Source organism: Tursiops truncatus, chromosome 4, assembly GCF_011762595.2.
Source record: "Tursiops truncatus isolate mTurTru1 chromosome 4, mTurTru1.mat.Y, whole genome shotgun sequence".
Taxonomy (NCBI): Eukaryota; Metazoa; Chordata; class Mammalia; order Artiodactyla; family Delphinidae; genus Tursiops; species Tursiops truncatus.
In genome coordinates, this window is record NC_047037.1 from 67,664,712 (window position 1) to 67,690,509 (window position 25,798).

The 25,798-nt window shown below is 34.7% G+C and overlaps 1 long non-coding RNA gene across 1 annotated transcript in view; it reads left to right on the forward strand.

The window, feature by feature from the left end:
- The window catches only part of LOC141278474 (uncharacterized), a 214,038-nt gene that overhangs the window by 123,884 nt on the left and 64,356 nt on the right, over positions 1-25,798 (forward strand). Inside the window, exons 2-3 of the long non-coding RNA XR_012331232.1 lie at positions 14,151-14,221; positions 22,700-22,748. This is a non-coding gene — a long non-coding RNA (uncharacterized lncRNA). The remainder of the gene's footprint in view (positions 1-14,150; positions 14,222-22,699; positions 22,749-25,798) is intronic.

The following is a 25,798-nucleotide window of genomic DNA, read 5'->3' on the forward strand; positions in this document are numbered from 1 at the left end:
ATTCTCTGAAGTCTATCTGCTCTCCTGTTTTATATGATAGTATCCTGTTTTGATAAGAGTTTCTATTAGATGCTCAGTGTTTTTATTTGAATTATTCTATAAAAGGGATAATTCTCTACATTAGAGATTGCTTTAAATGATAAGTAGTCAGCACTTGATAATGCCTATTTTTTAGCATTTGAAGTCATTGGAGTGACAGAAAAAATATTTAATTTTAATACACTTGGATTCTGCCACATTATCAAGGGATACAATTTTGTCTTTGCCTGCAAAGGATTTTGGTGGGTAGAATTGGAACTTAGAAATAAAGGTTGGTTAACATGCATGCTAATTAATTTTCAGATCATTTGAGGCAAGATCAACAGAAGTTCATGTAGGGGCTATACAGAGAAACTAAATTAATGACAAGGCCAGATAAAATGTCAGAAAGGTAGCAATGATTGTTGGGGACCTTGGAAAATTGTTGCATTTATGATCTCTTTTATTGAAACTTGACTTTCAGTAAATTGTGTCTGTCTAGAAATATAGATCCGATATTAAAGATCTTCAGGTTTTTCTAAAGAGGTCATATTTTTGTGTGATATCTCCTAATTATTTTTAAGGAATGAGCTCAATTAACATACACACACATAAACACATACAACCCATGGGTACCAACTGTACTCTTCTGGTTTAAAACAGTTATCTGTTTTAAATTTGACTTTACTTAATCAGAACAAGCAGATCTGGTACAATTGAAAATTTGTTCTGCTATGTGTACATTTATAATTAAGCAGAATTTTGCTTTCCAAAGACCCAAAATATTACAATTCTGAGTGAGTTTTTTGTTTTAATCACAAATTTTTGTCATATTATAACTGATTTAACTTCCTAAGACCCTCATATTTTCAATCCAATCCTACTCACTCATCCTGTCCATATTTATCGAATAAACTCTATGTAAAAGCACTGGTTTACACCACAAGGATACATTATAAACAAAGAAGACATGCCCTACCATTAATATTATTTACATATGAGTTTTAGCATTAAAATATGCTTCTACATATGCTACATAATTAAAGTAGCTTTTTTCCCTTGAGACATTTTTTCAACATGAAAAGGCCAAACTTTACTCTCCCATAAATTCTACGATGGAAGGAAAATTTAGAGAATTAGCTTTGAGATGCAATGACTGGGGAGGACTTCTTAAAATTTCAAAGTAACATACCATAAAATAAAAATGTAATAAAATTGTTTACGTAATAAATAATGATTTCTAGTTCAACTAAGGACACCAGAGAGAAAATCAGTATAGAGATGACAGAATGAGAGAAAATATTTTTGATGTCAAATGTGACTAAGAAGTCCTGCAAATATGCAAGAAAAGCAATGCAACTTCAGTGGGGGAAATCTCAATGGATAAAAATCAGCAGCTTACAGGTAAAGAAACACAAAAACTAAAAAGCATGAGAAAAGATGCTCAAAATCAATAGTAACCAGAAAACATTCAAATTAAAAACTACGATGAAAAAGCAGTTTTTCCTATTAGACTGATAAAAACTAGAATATTGGATAATCTCAGTGTTCGATATTATAATACAAAAATACTTTTTACAGCTTTATCCATGATGGTGCTGCAGGGAATGGAGACCTAAGGCAATCTTTGTATCTATCATTCAGGGACCAGAGAGGTAAAGCATGGTGGATATCCTCTATGGGGCATTACACAGCAGCTAAGAGTAAAAGTTAGATATATACATAGCATAGCAAATAATTATTAGAAACAAAAAGCTTGAAAAAGTTTAATAACAGGATTATATATAACACCACTTAACATATTCTTATAACGCCACTTAACATATTCTTTTTGAGAACAAAAACAAAGAAAAATTATTTAAATTGGACATAATTGCCTATAGAATAGAGTGCGTCATGTTATAGAGATAAAGAGAATAAATGGATAAAGTACTGTAAAGGCCAATGATGAAAAGTTATCATAAACTGAATAGTACAATTGACTCAACCCCCTTAGTTGCAATCTCCTCAAAAAGAAAAGAAATCTAGTCTCTTCTATCCTTCCTAAGTCACAAGAAAAATTCTAACTCTTCCACATAATTGTCTTAACAGTTTTTGCTCTTCTCTTCTGGTTATACAACTATGATTGTTTCAACTCCCATTGCTACTCCCATGACATCATTTCTAGACTAATCTTCTGGAAAATCTTTCCTCTGCTCACACAATTTTTTAACATCTCACTTGTGCTTTGGCATCCAGAACTGTATATAATTTCTAAATGTGGTTTGACCAGTTACAATCTTCTCATCTTGACATTTTGCATTTATTGAAGCAAGAGTCCTTAATTTTTTTCTTACTGTTTACTTAACCCTTTTATGTTTTTTTCTTTTATTATTACTTAGTTTATATATTCTAACTTCTTCAGTGCAAATAATTTCTTTCCTTCTATTTGTTTTTCCACACTTTCCTTCTTTTGTTCCTGTGACAAACTCTGTGCTAGGTTCTGGAGTTTTAGAAATATCCAAGTTGCAGTCTCAGCCCTGAATGCACTGCAGAGGGTGTTTCCCTGCAGGATATAAGAATCAGGCTCATTTGGCCTTAATTGCCTAATCTAATTTCTTATGTTTACTAAGGAGTTAGAGCAGTATCATTTCTCACCCCCACTGCTATTTTCAGTTAGCCATTATTCTTTTTCACATCTCTATGAAATCAATAGACCTCTCTGAAGGGCCATTCTTCTTGATAGAAAAACAAATGCTTCTCTACTCCTCTTGAAAATGCTAAGATTTATCTCTAGAAAGTTATCTGCTAATATTATTTTAATGTGCTAGAGAGGTCTTTTAAATCAGAAACTATTGGATTTCTTATTCCACGTATTTTATTTGTTAAGGAAATCAATTCCATAAAGACTTAGGTGAAAAAAAAGCAGAAGATATGATACAATTTTGTGCATTGCATAATTCAGGTCCCAAATCATAGATGCAGTGGCAGGAAAGTACTTCACATAGTTCACAGATAGTATTAATGGATATGATGGATAAAACCATTCTTTTTTTTTTACATCTTTATTGGAGTATAATTGCTTTACAATGGTATGTTAGTTTCAGCTTCACAACAAAATGAATCAGTTATATATACACATATGTTCCCATATCTCTTCCCGCTTGCGTCTCCCTCCCTCCCACCCTCCCTATCCCACCCCTCCAGGCGGTCACAAAGCACCGAGCTGATCTCCCTGTGCTATGCGGCTGCTTCCCACTAGCTATCTACCTTACGTTTAGTAGTGTATATATGTCCATGCCTCTTTATCGCTTTGTCACCGTTTACCCTTCCCCCTCCCCATAGCCTCAAGTCCATTCTCTAGTAAGTCTGTGTCTTTATTCCTGTTTCACCCCTAGGTTTTTCATGACATTTTTTTTTTCTTAAATTCCATATATATGTGTTAGCATACGGTATTTGTCTCTCTCTTTCTGACTTACTTCACTCTGTATGACAGACTCTAGGTCTATCCACCTCATTACAAATAGCTCAATTTCATCTCTTTTTATGGCTGAGTAATATTCCATTGTATATATGTGCCACATCTTCTTTATCCATTCATCCGATGATGGACACTTAGGTTGTTTCCATCTCTGGGCTATTGTAAATACAGCTGCAATGAACATTTTGGTACATGACTCTTTTTGAATTATGGTTTTCTCAGGGTATATGCCCAGTAGTGGGATTGCTGGGTCATATGGTAGTTCTATTTGTAGCTTTTTAAGGAACCTCCATACTGTTCTCCACAGTGGCTGTATCAATTTACATTCCCACCAACAGTGTAAGAGGGTTCCCTTTTCTCCACACCCTCTCCAGCATTTGTTGTTTCTAGATTTTTTGATGATGGCCATTCTGACTGGTGTGAGATGATATCTCATTGTCGTTTTGATTTGCATTTCTCTCATGATTAGTGATGTTGAGCATTCTTTCATGTGTTTGTTGGCACTCTGTATATCTTCTTTGGAGAAATGTCTATTTAGGTCTTCTGCCCATTTTTGGATTGGGTTGTTTGTTTTTTTGTTATTAAGCTGCATGAGCTGCTTGTAAATTTTGGAGATTAATCCTTTGTCAGTTGCTTCATTTGCAAATATTTTCTCCCATTCTGAGGGTTGTCTTTTTGTCTTCTTTATGGTTTCCTTTGCTGTGCAAAAGCTTTTGTGATCAACCATAGTTTGCACATATTTTTCCCCAAAAGCCAATTTTGTGTACATGTACAGGCAGGCATAAACAAAAGCTTCTCTCACATGTAAATTTATCTAGACATGAATAGACATATTTGGACTGCTTTGGTGTCCCATCCAACTTTCCTAAACTTATCTACACTGGAATTCAGCTTTATCTCTTTCACTCCATTCTCCAAGGAAATAATACTATCTTTTTATTTAAGATGAATTTTAAACAATTTCCTGAATGCCAGCCTCTCTTGATACTGCAGGGTTCCTGTTCCAGAGAGTCTCTCCTTCCTCTCTTTTACCTCCAAGCCCTTTCTCTCCTTTGGCTGTTTTCCTCTGACCATACCAATCCTCAAGTTTTCCCTTCCTCGGCCAAAAAACAAAAATAACCTTTTTTGAACCTGCATCCTCCTCCCCATGTAGTCATCTTCTTTGTTCTCTTTCTCTTGCCAGCCATGCCTACACTTTGAATTTCTAGTAATCCCCCCACCCCACCCCCGCTCTGGCCCCAACAGTCCACAGCCTACTTGGTGCTTTACCAAAACTACTCCGTTGAAACAAATAGCTTTCATTATGTCAACAGAGGCATCAGAGTCATCCCAGGTGCTAAATCCAATGAACACTCTATAATCCTTGTCCACATTGGCTGTACTGGATTCTATTGACCAATTTTTCCCTCCTAAAACTTATTGTTCCATTGGGTTCAGTAACATCCTTTCTTTCTCAATTTCCTTCTTAACTATTCCCTCTAAGTCTCTGCTATTAAGTTTTCTTACTCTGCATATCCTTGGTATCCTTCAGAGTTACTTTCCGTCTTCTATGCTTTTCTCACTTCTCCTCCACTTCATAGTTTTAATTAGGATCTATGTATAAATGACTTTTAAATCTGTAAGTTTAGCCCTGACATTCCTCCAAGCTCTATACATATGTACTTTAACTGCCTACGGGATACTCCTTTCTCAATACCCCAAAGACATATCCATTTCAGAATGTTCAAATTATCAATATACTTCCTGTCCTTATTCTAAAGCTCATTTTCCACTATAATTCCCATATGAAATATTGGTACCACCTAGTACTCCAAACTCAAAGCCTGGAAATTATTATTTACTATTTACTCTTTTAACCCCTTACCTCCATATTAAAACACTTACTCATTCTTGTCAGTTGTATTTCCCCAATTTTTAAAAATGTATTTCTTCTCACCATTTTCACTGACACTTCCTTAGTTCACAATATCTTATTGCTCTAGAAATGTGTCTATATCTCCAATTCCGCTTGTTTTAACATATTGTAATTTTGTGTTTAATGCTTTACCTTGGCCCTTTTGAACTATCTTTAAAGATGAGTTTCTCAAGTCCCTGGAGAGCTTCCTCCCAGGTCTTGTGTAACATCCCAAATATTGCTAAGGTCTTGTGCTTATTGCCAGAATATTTTGCTTTTTATGATGCAAATAACAAATCATAATTTAAAGTACATGTTGAGTTGCATGTTACACAAAGACCTATAGGATGTAAATATTATATGTAATTACACGATTTTTAAAATCTTATTTCCAGACCTGCTAAATTCACAATTCTAATTACCACTGCATTAATATTTGGGTAATTTATTTATATTCAGCTTGTGCTGTTCTTTTTTAGGTCTAAATAAAGAATGGTTTGGAATCTTAATTGCTTTCTACTTAGGAAGCAGGTCTCCCTGATCATGTCTCTGGGTACATTTTGACATTGCTTCCACAAAGGGTGTAGCAATAGAGTGATAGGGCAGGTGCTACCCTTTATGGAAGACAAAACTTCTCCTGGCTTCTGAGCTGTGTATTCTTGGAAATATACAGCTAGCTAGCCATGGTGACGAGCCTAACGTAACGTGTGGGGAATAAATAGACATCATGAATTAAAAAAAACAAAAACAAAAAAACCCAGAGATTGCTTTTTCGGGGGGCTGGGAGTGAGATTGGTGCTAGTCTGTGCTCCTGGATGTTGTTCTGACACAGACAATCCCATATTATCATTTATTCAGAAAAAATACCATCCATGGCAGGAAGAAACTTAAAAGAACTAATTACAGTTGTAAGGCCACATTCTATAGACAAATTAGCACATAATGGGGCTTTATATTTTACATCAAATACCAGATGGGGTAATGTGAAAAGCCTTTCAGTTTGAGGAAATGGCAGAAGTCTTAAGAGTTAGAAATTGTCACTTTAAGTGGCCTTTCTTTAAAAGAAATCTTAATAGCAACAACAACAAAAAAGAGGAAACATGAATATAAGCAAACAAAATCTCATGAGATCTCTGGGTAGAAAATCTTAACATGCAGTGAAAAAAGAAAGATGAAAGACCCCTGGTTTATTCCAACATAGTTATATAGCACATTGAGGTTTCAACTATAAAAGTAATAATAATATGAATTGGCAATTACATATGTTATATAAAACACTTTTATTTTTTCTCATCATCTTCATAGCAAACCTGTAGATAATGCCAATATTAGTTATACATGGATTCGAAGGGAGAAACAGAACCTCAGAGAGATAGAGTACCTTGGTCAAAGTCGAATAGCTTGTGAGTTATAGAACTACAACTTGATTTCAGACCTTCTGACTCCAAATTCCATGCCCTTGTTCTTTCTATTGAGTGACAGAGCCTGAGTAACAGTTCTCCTCTAGGCTTTGCACTCTAAGAGAAAATTTAGCCTCATAAATATTTCTCACTCCAGTGAAGAGCAAAGGTCAGCTTATTCAGTGTGTTCTCTTGATCTGACCTGTCAGCATATTGCCTGAGTGCTTCCAAATCTGAGGAAGCCTGACCATAAGTAAATAACATCCTAAACAAGGCTTACCCAGGGATGCCTCCTCTGGAACTCTCATGATGCTGATGCACCAGTTATGGAAGACTCCTACTCCATTGAAATGGTGTCCTCCTTTATTATTATTAAGATAGATCTACATAACTGATGTCTCATGGCACCAGTGATGAACAGATTAGATGATGCTCTAAAAAATTCACAGCAACTATTTCTTTTTCTTTTTTTTAGATAAGCTGCTATTTTTTTTTTTTTTTTCCGGTACGCGGGCTTCTCACTGTTGTGGCCTCTCCCATTGCGGAGCACAGGCTCCGGACGCGCAGGCTCAGCGGCCATGGCTCACGGGCCCAGCCGCTCCGCGGCATGTGGAATCTTCCCGGACCGGGGCACGAACCCGTGTCCCCTGCATCGGCAGGCGGACTCTCAACCACTGCGCCACCAGGGAAGCCCTAAGCTGTTTATTTAAAGTCTCTTTAATATTTGGTTGGATGACATTATGGATGAACCATATTGAATTTGATCCTTCTTTCAGGTGCTCTTTATTTTATCAGACTTCAGACGCTGTGAAATTAGTCAGTGGCAAATATTACTCTGTTTTTACCAGGGTGTATGGCCCTGAAGGGCAAGAAAAGAAACTCCCAAATCAAGATGGGCCTTCTAGAGTGTTGATTTTATTATACTAAATAGTTACAACCTGCTGGTTATTTTTGTTCCAATTTCTCTGGCTAGGTTTCCCTTCCCCCATTTCAAGTGCTACCCTGCAGGTAAAATTCACTGGCATTGCTACCTTCCTCATGAACACGCCCATATTGTCCCTGCTATGTGTCATCATTCTCTGCTCCACCCCACTAAAATACACACTATGCAAATTCTCTGTACAAGAGAATATGTTTATTATTACTTGTGTCTGTCTTTTCCTCTACTACATTGACTGACTTATTTATACCTTCTCTGGTAACCAGTCCAGTATCATGCAAATTGTTGATCCTCAAAAAGTGTCTACCCTGTGTGTGAATATGAGAAATGATGTCATACTTCTAGGATTTATGACTGTTGCTTGAATCTCAACTAGACTGATTGATATCTCTGTTTTTAGTGATGAGATTTATGAGGGGTTAATTAGTCGTTTCTTGAGGTACCAGGATTGTTTTCCACTCAGTTCTTATCGTGGGCACATCCATTAGAGAGGCAAGAATAGAAAGACAAAAAGGCAAAAAGGATACAAATGAACTTATTTACAAAACAGAATAGACTCAAAGACACAGAAAGCAAATTGATGGTTACCAAGGGGGAAAGAGGGGGAGGGATATATTAAGAGTTTGGAATTAACAGATACACACTACTATATATAAAATATATATAAACAGCAAGGACCTACTGTATAGCACAGGGAACTATATGCAATATCTTGTAATAACCTATAATGGAAAAGAATCTGGGAAGATTCTTTTGTATATAACTGAATCACTTTGCTATACAGCTGAAACTAACATTGTAAATCAACTATACTTCAGTAAAATTTTTAAAAACATAATAAAAGGCACAAGTATTTGACCAGTGATGGAAACACAAATTCATATTCTGCAACCATATTGTGTGCCACCTTCTGTGTCAACTTGCAAGTCTGTGATTTGTACATGCCATTAACTCTTGGAAGAAAGGTTTTTTCTCTTTTCTATCCAGTAATTTTTTTTACTTTAAGACAGCTCATATGTTATGTCCTATGCAGAGTCCTCCCTAATTCCCAAGAACTGGAGAGTTATACTGTTTTTGGTGCTGTCAGAGCACTCTGGCGGTATGTTTATTATAAAACTGTTTTATACTTTTTGGTTTGCGTGCATGCCTGTGTGCTCCCCTTAGACTATGAGTTCCACTGGGTCTTATACTCTTTCTGTCTATAATGCCAGTCTCTTCCATTGGACCTAACACGTAGTTAATACTCAGTAACTACTTAATGAATTGGTTATTTTTAATAACAGAAATTATCACCTTTATACACAAAGCACCTTACTAGGCACTAATAGAAAATTAAAAATGACTCAAACAACACAAAATTCTGTAAAAAGCTTTCATTAGGGGGACAAGGGGTACAAGGATGGAAAGAATAATTGGAACAGGAACTTGAGTTGTGCCTCAAAATATGACAATTTCCATGAACAGAGAGGAAGTGAGGAGAGGGGTGGCAGAGACAAGACCATTCCAGAATGAGCAAACAGCAGGTTACCATAGGAAGCTTTCCTGAAGTGAATTAAAGGTAAACTCTATTAGATGTAAATAAAACTGCACGACGTTAAAACAATGCATAAAGGATTAAAGCAGATTAAAACTAGCGACTACCCTCTGAGAGCCCAAATGTGTTTAGTGCAGTTTGAAATTAACTTAATGTACAAAAATTTAAATAAGTTGTCACGGAAAAGAGAATAGCATTGGGTTGGCATGCTTTAGCCTCTCTCATTTAAAACAGCAAGTAGCTGGGCATAAAATCACCCTTTAGCATGAATTTATGTTATTAATTGTACCCATAATTCAAAGTCATGATTAGAGCTTAAACTGAATGTCTGTAGTGGAAATTATGATGCACGCTTGACTTCATGCTTTAAACACTGTGTAGGGTGGGCACCTCTGTGAAGCACAGGGTGAAACCTCCCTCTTCCTTTACTATTTAAACTAAATTTAAGTTCTTCGAAATGGGATGATGAACACCTTTCTGGTTTTCGGGAGAAGTAGAAGTTCTTGCCATGGCCAGGAAGCATAAGAGGATGTAGGTTACTGACACATGGAAGTATCAAAAATTGATTGGCACCCTGTTTAGGTGTGACCTAATGGAGAAACTGCAGAGAAGTTTCCGGAATATACAGAAAGGCACAGTAGAAGTTTAAAACATTCTGCATATGGAGACTATGTGAGGTAGAAAAGCAGGAGTCAGAGCGTGACTGCAGTGAGTGGTGGACCTAGAAAAGATTGAGACATTGGATGAAAACAGCAGCAAAGGCAAGTGGAGGAGGGGCAACTAGAAACTGTTCTACTGGGGAGCCTTTCCAGAAGCCAGCCTCAACTGCTGTGTTCAGGTACACTTGGGGTGTGCCAAAATTTGTTACCACTACAATACCAAACTTGTTAAGTTTATTTTGTAAATAAAGTAGATATATGCTTATTCTTAAAATAATATCACACTCAAAAATTTGCCTTCTAGTAGGGTTTCTAGGATGGAGGAAAGGCTGCAGTTATATCTGGAATACTGCTTTTATCTGTATCAGTGGTTCTTAGCATGAGGTATCCAGACCAGCAGCATCATTTTTTACCAACCAGGGTCCTTGGACTCCTTAATCAATAGAAATTGTTAAGAGGCCAAACAAAGAATTCTGGCAAGGCTTTACTGGGACTCGTTCTGTAGCACAGGGAGAAAGAGGTGTCCTTGCCCTCTCCCTGAGGCGAGGTGAGCTGGTCCCTTAAATGCAGTGAGAGTAGGGGCAGACCATGGGCTGGGCAGGCAGGTGACTTAGGTGGTCTGCCCACCCGCTTGGACATGCTGTGTGCAGGGATCATGTGCAGTACCCTGCTTTTGCTCCCAGCACCCCAGAAGTAGCAGCTGGGTTTTGGCCTTTTCGTATCTTGTTCATAATTTGCCCCAACTGTCCATGCATGCAGTTATTTTTAGTTCCTTATAGTTTCTTTGTATTCTGTCCTCTAGGAGACGTTTGTCCAAGTACAAGCAGGGCAGTAAAGAGTCCCAGGTCCCAGGTCCCAGGTCCCAGCCTGTCTCACCATCACCTGGGAATTTGTTAAAAATTCAGAGTCTCAGGCAGGTGTTATGAATCAGAAATTTTAGGAATGGGGATCTACAATCTAGGCTCTAATAAACTCTCCTGGTGATCCGGATGCACTAAAATGTTTGAGAACCTCTGATTTATAAGTCTGTAGTGGTTGCCTGTTGCGGATGCTTTTAACATTGACATACCTACAAAGCAAAGTGTGTTTCTGAATTTATGTGCCAAATTTAAACATATAACACTATTAGTTTTATTTCTCTGAAAAATTGACTTATGCTTCTTAAAACTCTGGATAGACCCATGTAGATACCATCCTCTTTTCATGTGTATAATTGAAATTCACTGTTGTTTTCCTTGATGAAGTGAACCACTGGAGAACAAGAGGAGACACACAGCAATCATGATTTTCCTGTACAACTATCACACTGAACACAAAAAGAACGATTTGCCTTTAATAAACCCAACAGAATTAGAGGCCCAGATTTTATGAGTGAGCTTCTCAGCCAGTTCCAGAGATCCAGCACTTAAATGTGCAGAGAAAGACATGACTAAGAAAAGGGGGTTATGCTTTTTTAATGAGAAACTTCCAATGAAAAGTTGTTTAAAAACCTTCTGATTAAAAAAAAAAAGTCTCCGGTAAACCTGAGACCAACTTCAATTATAAAACCAATCTCTTTCCTTCATCCAAGCAACCACATAAAGCCAAAGTCTGTTGAAAAACCGAAAAATATTATGGCTTAAAAAATTGAGCATGCAAGCATAGCTCTGCTTGTGTAAGCTGTAACACAGGATAGCAAACACACTTAAAATGCCATAAAGGTTTCCTGTGGGTGCACTGTGCTAATTGAAGTCAAAGCCTAAATGAATCTAGTCCCCAAGAGTTCCATATAACTGGAAAACCTGTAGTGTATCACTGCAGTTAGAAAATGGTTATTTTAAAATGTGCCTATTGAAACCCTCCTGAACATGTGCATGTAAATTCCATTAAAGTTCATAGATGCTGCGCATACAATCAGTGAGAGACACGCAGCCCCCTAATGCTTTCTCTAATGAACTCAGACTCAGCAGGTAGGAGCTAATAATTACACAGCACAGAATCTGTATTAGATTGCTTGCTCAGTTTATGACTATCTGGTAACGGTGTGACACAGTATACACCTTCTGTTGGAGATGAGGGCAGGAATATTTCTGCAGATTGAAATTTAAACATGGAGCTAAATTCCTAGTCTATTTGTAGTCAAAGGATATGAATAGATAATTCTTCCAAAGGAAAAACAAAAGGTAAAGTCAGTAAAGTAAAATGAAATAAAAATATAAAATGTAATAGATGACTTTTAATTACAGAAAAAAGTGTGACAAAATCAAATATAGTTAAGGCTACAGGAATACCACTGTATTTTTTTTTCCCTGTGTAAATTTGATAGAAATTTGGCTTTCTTTATGAGGAAAGTTCTGGCAATATTGCATTAAAAACTGCAAAGTATTTTATATCTTTCATCTAGGAATTCACTATCAGTAAATTATCCTAAATAAATAATTCAAAAAAAAATTAAAAATAAATGGATAAATGTATGCATTGTGCTGACATTTTGGCTATATCTTCTTCATACAGCTAGATCACTTTTTATTCTATACTTCTATGGAGGTGTAATAGAGAAAAGTGGAAAGATAAGGAGTATAAGTACAATTAATTTTTCATAAACTGAACACATATATTTCATCAGCACCCATAGTAAGACACACAACATTACAAGCACCTGAGAAGCTCCCCTCATTGCACAAGATTAACAACGGTCTTGACCTCCAACACACATAGATTTCCAGTTATTCATAACCTGACAAAAATTTTGTATTATTTCCTTTTTAAAACTAATTAATTTTGGCAGTTATGTAGTGGTATTGCATTTTGGCTTTAATTTGCGTTTCTTTTATGGCTAAATATTGACCATCTTTTCATTTGGCTATCTTCTTTTGTAAAATGCCTTTCAAGTCTTTGCTTATCATTTTCCTATTGGCTTGCCTGTCATTTTACCATTGTTTTGTTTTATATATTCTAGACATAAGGCCTTTGTGAGAGATATATGTTTTGCAAATATTTCTCACTCTATTTATTCCTTTTTCATTATCTTAAAGTTGTCTTTTAATGAATATATGCCCTTAATTTTAATTTGTCTAATTAATCTTTTTTGTCTACCAATTTTTGTGTTCCTGTTTATGAAAGCATATCTCAATTCATCAATAAATTCACCTGTTTTTTCTTCTAAAAATCTTTATTTTTATGTTATATTTATATCTATAATTTATCTCTGATAAGTTAGTATTTGTATATGGCTTGGAGTACCCCATTGTCCCAGAACTGGTTACTGAAAAGAATCACCTTTCCCCGCTACACTGTACTTGAAGTGTACTTGAACTACACTGTAGTGTTACCTTTGTCATAACTTAGGTGACTATATATGTATGTTCAGGACTCTATTTTTTGCCTATTTATCTATCCTTGTACCAGTACAGTACTACTAGTATAGCTTTGTAATAATTATTGATATCCATTAATGTAAATATTCCAAATTTGTTTGTCTTTGAAATTGCTGTTTGTGTTTCCACATAAATTTAGAATCAGGTTTTAATCATCCCCCACTAAAACTAACTTTTGGGAGTTTGGATTTCTGATTGACACTGAATTTTTAATCTATACATCAATTTGTTTTAAATTGACAGTTTTATGTGCATTGTCTTTCAATCCATGGACATGGTATTTCATTACATTTCTTTAGGTTTTCTTTGATTTTTGCTTATAATATTTTGTAGTTTTCTGGTAAAAGTCTTGCATATCCTTTGTTAAGTATATTCCTGAGTATTTTTATGCTACTGAAAATAGTATTCATTAAAAAAATTTTTAATGTTGCCACTGTATTTCAACACAATTAACTTTAATGGACTTTGTGTCCACCAATCTTACTACATTTGTTTATCAGTTCGTAGTTTGTAGAGTGTTTAGAATTTCTTATGTACAAAATAATATTTTTTATGTCATCCATAAATAACAGCAGTTTTTTTCTCATTTTCCATGTGTATGCGTTTTGTTTCCTTTTCTAATTGTAGTCACTAGGATCTCCAGTAAACTGTTGAAAAGTAGTGCTTATAGCTGGCATTATTGCCTTATGGGAAGCTTTCAATAATTCATCATTGATATGATGCCCGCTGTATGATATTTTTAAGATTCCCTTTATCAGATCAATGTAATTGCCTTTTATTTTTAATTTCTTAAAATTATTTATCATGATTACATAAAGTTGACTTTGACTAATACTTATAGAAGTTTAGAGAATGCAATGTGTAGTGTAACCTCTCCTTTGAATTTTAGGTTTCCAGGTGTGTAAAATATAAAAGAAAAACTAAAGTGAACAAAATGTATGAATTTATGACATTATAAAGGTAAGACATTTTCTTATACTCTATTATCAATATCTTAGCAATCTAGCAAATAAATGTTCTTATTTATTTCTATAGAGATCATTTTAATAACTGTAATTGTGCCAAAGTGTTATTTATTAATATTTTTTCTAATTTTTGCTACTGAAAGAGTTTAGGTATTTTTTTCCAATGTGTTTTAGTTTTATCAGCATTTAAATAAGGGTCCTCATTCACTATGTTTTCCATAGAGTAAAATGGCAACATTTTTCCTATAAGTGTAGTAAATCTATTTAAAGAAGGTAAGGGAAGATCAGTCCATGCAAGACATTCAGTCAGATTTTTGGAGTCATGGAAACAAACTTTTGCATTATAGACTTTTTTAAAGTTGATTTAAGTAAGCAGACAATTTTTGTATCACAGATGTAATCTAAATTAATTATTGCCATGAGATTTAAGATTTTTCTCTAAAGTAATTCAAAACTTAGAGTTCATCAGCACATAAGCTTGCTATATTCATTCTTTTTTGTGTACTTTATAATCCATAATCCAAAGCAAATGACTTGAATTTCAACGAAATTCCTGATGATTTTCAAAATTACCTTGGACTCATGCCAGCCTGAAAATGATTATTAAATGACAGACTTTCCTGCTCAGTATCACTAAGAGTAAAATAGATTTTTGATAAAGAAAAAGCTAGATCTTTATCTTGTTTGGATTCCTTTATATTTTCTAATTTTATAGATGAAGTAACAGGTACCAGAGGGACCAACCGACCTCTGCAAGGTCACAAAATTGTAACATCTTCATTTAATTTATCAAAGTGATAGCACTGAGATTTGTTTCCAAAATATGAGAATCCTGGTGTTTCAAGATATATAACAGTGTGAATGTTTGTTACAATCCCAGACTCAGGACTTGAACTGTAGTTATTGCTACTACTGAAGCAATGCATACATATATATGTATACACACAAATATGTATTCAATTAAAATCATGTGGGAGATGGGACAAAGAGAAGAAGGATATGTGGAGAGAAATGATGGATATTAAACATACTGAAATAAATTGTAGTATCTAAACATCTAAGCCTCATTTCTATTCTAATTCAATGACAAAATTACAAAAGTATCTTCCTAGTTTATAGTCTTCTCTTAATTGGCTTTTACAAGATTCCTGTACATCTCTGTGCTAACAGAAGAATATTCACTCCATAACAGCCTGAATTTTACTTATGTAGATTTCAAAGATGTACTGTCTTAATTGGAAAAAACAAAATGAATCTTGAAATCTTAATTATTCAGGAACAAAGTGAAGTGTTTTGTGAAGAATGAGATTTGATGGGGTATAAGATAATCAACAGATCAAAGATTAATAAGTATTTGAATATTTTATTGCATATTACAATGGAATACTTCAATGGGAATCTTTCAGCTATTCTTCCACTTTAAGGAGGACCAGTTAGTTGAAAACTCAAAGCACATTGTCCTACTGAAGTAGTTCCAACATTATGAAACAGGAGCTTGCATTATATAACATTGATTACAAACTACAGAAACATTCCAAAACAAGTCTCACACAGCCAAATTATTCATACGAGTTTCCTCCATTCTGCCCTTGCTTTTTTTTTTTAAAAAAAAGAGTGAATATTACATATGAGAATTAAATATCAATAAAAAACAAATAATTAAAAGTAGATGATAAGGTGAATTGATAAACATCCCAAATACTTACAATTAGAGCTAAACCAGTCTATATGTTCTAAAAAATATGAAAATATCTCAATAAAATTCCCATGTAAACAATAAATCTAATCCAGGAAGTGCCACTGCTAAAGCAGAAATGGTAAGCAAAGCTTACAATTCAGAATTCCCATTACATGTTCCTTTTTAATAGGAAGTAAATCTATAATTCTCCTTTAGGTTGGCAGGAATTCCCAATGAACTGAAATAAAATTGGCCCTAAGAATAGACTCTATTGATCTCTTATAATTGGCAAAAAATAGTAGTGCACTTAGGTTTTCACTGACACCAACTAAGAAGTAAATGTTTATTCTAATTTTCAAACTCACTCAAACTGAAAACATTCAGCTAAGTAGTAAGAACAAATCAGATTATGGTCTATTAAATTTAAAAAGCTCTCAGATGGAGTCAACCAAGATGACAACATAAGAGTCTCCTGAATTTTTCTCCTCCTAAGGATACACTGATTGTATAACCACACATAAAAAATTTCCTCTGAAAGAAAACAAGAAATTAGCTGAGAAAATCCTACATATAACAAGAATGAGAAAGCAACCACATCAAAACATGCAGGCAAGATCAAATCATGGAGAAATAGAAAATCTGAATAGACCAATTACTAGTAAGGAGATTGAATCAGTAATCAAAAACCTCCCAATAAACACAAATCCAGGACCAGATGGCTTCACTGGTGAATTCTACTAAACGTTCATAGAAGAACTAATATGACTCCTTCTTAAATGCTTCCAAAAAATGGAAGAGAAGGTAATACTTTCAAGCTCATTTTATGAGGCCAGCATTACCTTGATCACAAAGCCAGATAAGGACACTACAAGAAAAGAAAATTACAGATCAGTATTCCTGATGAGCATAGATGCAAAAATCCTTAAGAAAATATGAACAAACTGAATTCAACAACACATTAAAAGGATCAGACACCATGATTCAGATATTCATGATTTATGCCAGGGATGCAATGATGGTTCAACATCCACAAATCAATCAATGTGATATATCACATTAAGAAAAAGAAGAACAAACATCATACGATCATCTCAATAGATGCAGAAAAAGTATTTGACAAAATTCAACATCCGCTCATGACTAAAAAAAAAAAAAACTTCTTAACAAACCGGGTATAGAGAAAACGTATCTCACATAATAAAGGCCATATATGACAAGCCAATACCTAACATAATACTCAATGGTAAAAAGCTAGAAGCTTTCTCTCTAAGATCAGAAATAAGACAAGCATGCCCACTCTTGCCACTTTTTTTTCACATAGTACTGGACATCTTAGAGAAATTAGACAAGAAAAAGAAATAAAAAACATCTAAATCAGAAGAAAAGAAGTAGAATTGTCTCTGTTTGCAGATGACATAATATTGTATATAGAAAATCTTGAAAACTCCACGAAAAAACTGGTAGGATAAACAAATTGAATAAAGTTGCAGGATACAAAATCTATATACAAAAATCGGTTGCATTCCTATACATAAATAATGAATTGTCAGGAGGAGAAATTAGTAAAACAAACCCACCTACTATTTACAATTGCATTAAAAAGAATAAAATACTTAGGAGTAAATTTAATCAAGGAAATGAAAGATCTGTACACTACTATAAAACATTGATGAAAAGAAAATGAAAAAGACACAAATATGTGAAAAGATGTTCCATGCTCATGGATTGGGTACGTGCAGTCAAGCATACATCTTGATTGAAAGTTGCTGCTAGTCAAGAGGAACAGATATTTTAGTTAATAGTTTTGTGCTTTTCTAAGTATGGGAAAGATACAAGAATCTGGGTTCATAAAAAATCTCCTGAAAATATCTAACCCCCTGAGAGCCTGTTCTGTCAGTTTTCCCAGAGTACAGGCACTTGCTTCCTGATCTCTGCCCTGATTTCTCTCCAGGTTTTATGGTAGGTCAGCGACTGCAGTGGCTGATAACTCAATTCTGGTAGAACCAGGTGGTGAGTGACATTCCTTAGTTGGCATTGGTCAAAGGACAAACTTTCAGTCATAAGATGAATCAAATCTGAAGATCTAACATATATCATGCTGACTCTAGTTGATAACAGTGTATTATATAATTGAAATTTGCTGAGAGAGTTTCTACTCTCTAATGTTCTCTAAATGTTCTCTACTCTCTAAATGTTCTCACACACACGCACAAAAGGTAAATATGTGAGGTGATGGATGTGTTAATTAACTTGGGGAAAATCCTTTCACAATACATACGTATATCACACCATCACATTGTACACTTTAAATATCTTACGATTTTATTGGTCATTTATACTTCAATAAAGCTGGGGCAAACAAAGAAAAGCCAAAAAAATTTTAAGGCTTTCTACAAAGTCATATTTATAGTAAATGCTGATGGGTTTTGCAACAGTTTAATTTTTGTAATGTACTAAATTAGCTGTGGTGTGGTGGCCCCATACCAATTTATTCAGGATTTTCCCATACACTCATGGGGTTGTAAGAGGCTAATGATACCTTGAGACACCAGCCTGCAGCACTCTGTCTTGGTACGTGGTGTAGAAATCCCCCTTGACAAAAGTGTCCATATTCTGACATTGTGGAAAACTTGAAATATTCCTTATAGAAAGAGCTGTTACTTACCAATACTTTTAAAACTTTGGCACCTAAACTTCTTTTCTGGAGTACAAATCTGATCATTGCAGAATAAATGTAGAACAGATCAAATCCAGAGATGATTATCAGCTGTATTGTTTTTCAGTTCCTACCTCTTGTGTAGCTACACTAAGAACCCTGAGCCCCTAGCAAACCAGGCTCCCTCTCTTCTGATGGGTTTCTCTTCCTCCTTGGTACCCAGCCAGGCTTGAAGCTAACTGCCTTGCCCGAAAAGCCCAGGAGCAGGCTTTATTGGCCAATTCAGTGCTAAGCCATGGGCACGGGGTTCCCATTAAGCCCTCTATATAGTTCACTACTTCTGTTCCCCTAGTGAAAACAGGATGGTTTCTTGTCTCATTGAGGGGATATATTTTAAAATTCTGATTTGAACTTAAGGGGAAGAAAACTGTTTCAACCTCTATGTCAGATAAAGAAACCATGCTATGTGATAAAGGAGAGTTAAAAAGACTACTGCAGTGTGAGATCACAGGCCTAGCTAATAAGAAAGCCTGTATTTACTGCCCTTTGTTTCCTTTGTGTATTTCTTTTCTTCAGGGACCTTAAGAGGAAAAAGGAGTCGTTCTGGATAAGGGCAGACCTAACATTCCTAGAACTTCTCTAATAGATTTAAATATTTGTGATCATCATAATAGTATATCCTGACTTCACTCAGCATCTAGCGCACGTCTTTTATAAGTGCTGTTTTGGAATGTTCTTCCTCTCCTTTATTCAACCGGAAACTTCTCTTCCTTCTTCAAGCATGTACCTTTCTCTAGGAAGTCTCCCAGAAAAAAAATAGTTTCTTAGCAGCCAATGAAGACTTACATCTTAGCTTTTGTTAAATTGTATTTTAGCTATGTGCTTACATATTTGTTCATCTTGCTTAACTGTAAGATTCCTTAAAGAAAAGAACCATCTTCTATACATCTTTAAATTCTCATCACCTAACCTAATGCATTTCACAAAATGCTTATCAAATGACAGATAGTAAATAGTTTTGAATATGAAATGAAAATTTAAAGAAAGAACAGATGAGTTGATTAAATAATTAATTGAGGTTTCTTGAGCCCAATTTCCAAAGCACAGCATGGAAATTGGAGATAGGGAGAGATGCAAGAGATGACTTCATAAAAGCCAAACTCTTCCATCTGCTTGTTACGATCTCTCTTCTGTTTTATTTTAAAGCCTGTCTTCTATTACTCCTTTACACACAAGCCATATGAACATATTTGTTTTCTCAATATATGCCCAAAGTTTTGTTTCTGTGATTTTGCTCATGCTTTCTCTTAACATGTTTTCCCAAAATCTGATGCACTTTTAGGGCATCTCAAAAGTCTTCCCCGCCCCATGATTTCCTTGTTCTCTTCACATCCATGCCCAGCAAATGAATATCATTTGTGTTTTCATCCAAAGAAAACAGTGTAACTTTTTTGTAACAAAAATGTCACTTGTGTATGTGTCTTAACTTGCCTACTTGAGAGTATGTTCTAGGGTAAACAATGTTTTCTTGATATTTGCATCCTTTAGTAGTCTGGAAACATAGAAAGTATTAAGTATTATTTTGTGAAATTTAATTCATGCAGAAGCCTCTGATATGAGTCCCAAATAAAATACAAATTGACTATGTGATCTTGGGTGAGTCATTTTTTCCTTTTTAGGCTTTTTTTATTCTCAATATAAAATTAATATTATTGAGTTAAAATATATTTAATGCCTCTTCAGCCTCTAATCCTTTAAGTTTTACATATTTTCTTTCAATAAAAAACTTTGTACATCTTTACTTTTTTATTCCAAGATTGGAGTACAGAAAGTTTACCATCTCCATGTAATCTGAAAAAAATTTTTTTTTCTACGAATGGTTTTGCCTTATAAATGTAAATTCTTACTTTTAGCATTTATCTATGAGCGTTATGAAAAGTTGTGCACTAGGAATAAATCAGAGCATAGAAGCAAAACTAAAACAAGCACAATCTGATTACTTTTATGAATAGCAATAATGCTACAGCAAAAAAAATGTGTACCCTTTCTAATGCAGCTTCTATTCATTAGCATGATTAATTAATAAATCTTTTGGCATTAATATTTTAAATAATCTTCATTTTTCACTAAAGGACAAAGATGACAAATTTTGCTCAGCAATGAGTCTAAGAATGATAGAAAGTCACAAATCAATTATCTTAGTCCCATCTCTCTTGCTGAGTTGGTCTGTGACCTTGAGAACAGTTTTTCAATGACCTGATTTATCCATTTGTACGATGGATAGTATTTGTTTCTTTTACAGTCCCTGAATATTAGATTTAGTTATGTTATGCAAAGATTAAATGGAAAGTATTTTTTAAAGACACTCTGAATTCAGAGGGGAGTTGGGCCCTACGTAAACTTGGGTTCTGTTTTTGTTTTTCTGAGCAACATTAATAACAAGATGTGAATCAATTCCTATCACTGCCATTTCCATACTATTCATTCTGCATTTATTCACTCCCTTCCAAAAATGATTGTGCTCAACAGTTCATCCTCTGTCATGCCCCAGATGTACCTCAAGAAATGAATAATTTCCTCTTGGCTTTGTACTTCAATAGTTTATGATAGTCAATGTCTGCTACTTTAGGGAATTCACTAATAAATATAAATATTAGTAGTATCCTTTTCTTAACCTTCCCTGTTTTTCCAAGAACATTTATATGAGAATCTTAGAGTGAGAACTCAATTTTTATTTGCTGAATTGAATCACATTTAGATTGATGGATTTAAATACTGAAAATGTTTAATTAATATGGAGGCAGATTCTTTCTCTTAAATTTCCTCAGTTCGCTGATGAGGCAAACAAGTTTATTTGATATTCAGCTGAAGTACAAAATCCTCTCAGATTTATTGATGCCTGTGAATAAAAGATGGAACACATAGAACAGGGCTAGGAGAGTCATTTACCTTCAAAATTGAAAGCCATGAAAATAAAGAGAAAGGAATCCTGGGGTGTCCTAAAACAGAAACCAACTATCATATTTATTAGTGATCCACTTTTTGGATTTCTTATATCAGTATTTCTTAAGGTGTGGTACCTGGTCCATCAGCATAAGCCCCAATCCAATCCCATTGAATCAGACACTGGGAGGAAAGCCTAGCAATTTGTGTCTTAAGCCTGTCAGATGACTCTGATGTATAATAAAGTTTGAGAACCCTTGTCCTAAATCAGAGAGATAACTAGTTAGGAGAGTTAGGACTTGAACCTAGACATCCAAGGCCAGGAAATTTAAATAAATGGAACAAAAAATATACTGTGTAATGTTATGAGTTACCTAAGCTTATGCTCTTTAAGTAATACCTCTCCTTAAGACATTCCTAGAGACATGCATTTTTAAAAGACCATTTAGAAAAATATATTACTCTAATCACTATACTCCCTGTGCTATTGGGAGAGTGACTTTTTCATTTTCCCAAAATTAATTATTGAGCCCATTTCTGCATGCATCCACATTTATGCCGCAGCCTCGCTGTGCCCCCTGACTGTTGCCTTGGCCACATGACTTGCTTTGGCCAAGAGAGTATGGATAGATGCAAAACCATGCTATTTATGAGCACAGGCCTTAAGAGACATGTTTGGTTTTGCTTGACCTTTCCTGCTTCTGCCCTTGTTGTGAGAACATGTCCAGTTAGCCTATTGGTCAAATTAGATGCAGCAAGCTGAGTTGCTCTGCTGACCTACTGACAATGGATAAGCAGATCCAGGATACCTGACACAGTGTTAAGCAAAACTGGCTCAGCCAAGCCTCAACCAACCCAGAGATCAGTGTTATATTCTACTGGGATTTCATGATTATTATTCAGAAAAGGCTATCCAATGATCCCAGTTAGAGAACTTAGAGGAATAGACAAGATAATAGTCTTCAAAATACCTCTCAGCTCTAACTTTCATTAACTGTGAAGTGGTCTTTAAATGGTGAATTTAGATATTCTAGTAGAAGATAAATTAAATGACCATCCTGTAAGGAAGGTGTTTAAGGGCACATCAAACTCCATAGTTACTGTCAAAACATGTTACAAAGTTGGCTATGTTTTCAAGAATAAAAATGAAGTCTAACTTTAAATATTATTAATATGGATTCTTCTTTCTAATTCAGGTACATCAGCATATCTGAAAGTGCATACTGGAATCTTTTAAGATGAAAGGTATGTATACACTAAGGACAGTAATAGAAAATGTTAGCATTGACCTTTACAACCATTTAATTCTTCATTATAATAACAGATCTAGAATTTCATGGTATATGCTCAAGTTAATCACTAGATTACTGTATCAGGGGAAAAGATTGTTATTCTAGCAAGTTCTCCGGTTCAGCTCCTGTATAGTTTCCCTGAACATGATAACTGTTATTTGCTGCTTGTATTTAAATCAAGTAAATTTCCTGAACTTTCATAGAGAAGGATGGGTAAGAATAGTTTTTCTAGCTCTGTGGCTCTAAGGCTCTTAGTTGATCATGAAAATATAAAAAAATAAGGTAAGGCCTACTATCTTCTGAGATTTGACTACTTTCCTTCTCTTCCTTATTTTTGTCTTCATTTATTGAGGTTATTATACAATTATTCTTCTTTGCTCAGTTACTACGTTGAATTGCATTGTTTGATTATCTAGTGTTATATCAATTTTACATATCTGGCATAAATTACATATGGTCACAATGTGTTATGCTTTTAAATTATTTACTGGATTCAAATTTCCAATATTTTATTGAGGATTTTAATGTTTATGTACCTTAGTGATATTGACGTGAAATTTGCTTTTCTTGGAATGTCTGACTCACATCAGATTACATTAAAACACTGAAAATTTTTAGTTTGTTTTTACTTTCATATAACTTAGTCTCAATAATATAGTATTTAATATAGAGAAAAGATATACTGGCATATTTTTACATTCAATAGCATTTTTGTGAATAAAACAATGTTATTATTTGAAAATAATAATTTTCAAAAATGACCTCTGGAGATAACATCTTTACCCACTTATCAGCTTTACAGTTGAATCACTAGTTTGCAGTGTTATGCAGAGGTTCCATGATATCCTATTTGTTTCAAAGTATTGACTTACCACTTTTTGTTTTATTCCCAGTAGGTTGAGTTTGTTTTTTGGCTCGTTGATTTGGTGGTTGGTTGTCATTCCTTGACAGAAAAAAATATTATTTTCAAGCTGTATAGTCAAGCTCTATAGAAAGACAAATCCCAGAAAGAAATCATTTTTATTTATGAGAAGAAATCACTGTATCAGGAAATGACAGTAGTCAAAATCCTGATCAACGGAATTTCTGAGTGTAGACATACCAGGGGCACATTCTATTCAGAATTTATGTTGATGAGCAAGGAATCAGAACAGCATCAGCTTGGTGCACTGAATTTGGACTATCTCATTATTGGTTTATTCTTGCAAGGGATTAGAAATATTTGAAAGTTTTGGCATCAACTCTGTTAGCCACAGCTGTGTATGTACCTTCCCAGAAAAAATACAGCTTCACCCTCAAGAGCAGAAGTGTGTTTAGTCCAATGACCAAAGTTTCCTAGTCTCTGAACAGTATTTGGATAGAAATTGGTTACGTTTGCTTCAAAGACTCATTTTTCTAGATTCTGTGACTAAGAAAGACTCCTTCTGAATCCCACTTTTTATTTAGATATACTTAGTATATTAAAGAAGATTATATACATTCTGCTGATCTGAGAAAAATCTTGTCTCTTCTAGATGGCTTTACATTTTCATGGCCCTACAGTCAGATTCATTAGATAGTATAGTTTCTGTTTGATTCTCAGAGATCAAACTTACTTCCATGTCTTCAATTTTGCTGGAGTACAACATCATAATACCAAATTCTAAGGATAGTTATCAGTAGTCTATTCCTGTAAAATATTTTATAATATAAGAAAAATTATTGTGGCATAAATGAGAAGTATTTAATAAGTAGTGCTGGGAAAAATGTTTAGCTACTTGAAAAATATGAATCAGAGCCTCAATTCACAGCATTCACTAAAGACATTCCAAGTGAATTAAAAAGATAAACAGAAACAAAACATAGATAAACAAACAAAACATATGGATCGGTTTATTTTGTTGCAAGTAATTCAATCAACTCTGGGTAACATAAATATGTTTTTCAGATATTGCCAAATTTGGGGAAAAATAGAATACAAAGGTCTTGGGTAGGGCTGAAACCTGGAGAGTACAAATATCTCAGTCAAGAACTCTTGAATGATCTCACTGCAAGACTGCAGCAAAATCAATCAACGTCTCTCTCCTTTTGCTCCTGTTTGTTCCTCAAGGTCATATTCCAAGAGAAATAACTGAGCATGTTTGGCTTTGCTCTGGATATTCTTTTTGAGGAGCCAGCATGTTAACGGAACAGATGCATTATCTGCTCTTCCATGTTCTAAGCTTAGCAATATTAGACTTAGAGAAAATGCAGGTTCTCCAATGGGAAAGATTAGAGGGTTATGAGTATGTACAATTCTGGGGAGTGTTTTTCACAGATTTAATGTCACATTTTCCAGTCTATCTTTTATCAGTAGTAAATCTAGTCATTTCATTTATGTCTGCTTAATTGCTTTGCCTTCTTGCTCAGTTGATTCTGAACTGAGGATGGAAAGAGGAATATCATTTAATAGCTTCCTAAAACACAAACTAAAACAAAAATCTGTGCAAGTGTTAAGAATGTGGGAAATGGGACCAGCTCTTTTGAACCAACCAGCAGTGTTTAAGAATCCCAGTATGACCTCAGTGCATGTTGACCCTTAAGACTTAGTAAGATGACCCATGTACTTATGTTTGACAACTTAGGTGATTGGTAGTGTCTACAACTTACTGATGCTCTTTACAATTTAGTGGTTGCCTTTTACCAGTTGAATGTCACATGAAGACACAACAAAAATTTACTGTTGACTTGTATGTGAACTTTCTCATCTTACTTGATACAGACTAGACTAGCTTTTACCTCAGCAGACTTGGATTAAGTTTACTAAAATTAATTTTTTGTAAGGCTTACCTCAAAATAGTCATGATATATACAAACTTCAAGACTCTGATGACTGAGATAATTTGGATGGTTTTATTATGATTCTCAGGCACACCCAAAAGTTGCAGCTTTAAACTTCAGACACAGCAATGTTCTCTGCCTGTACAGAGCAAAAGTATGTTAATTGGGTAGAACTGAGCATCAATAGGTAGTACTTGATCAATG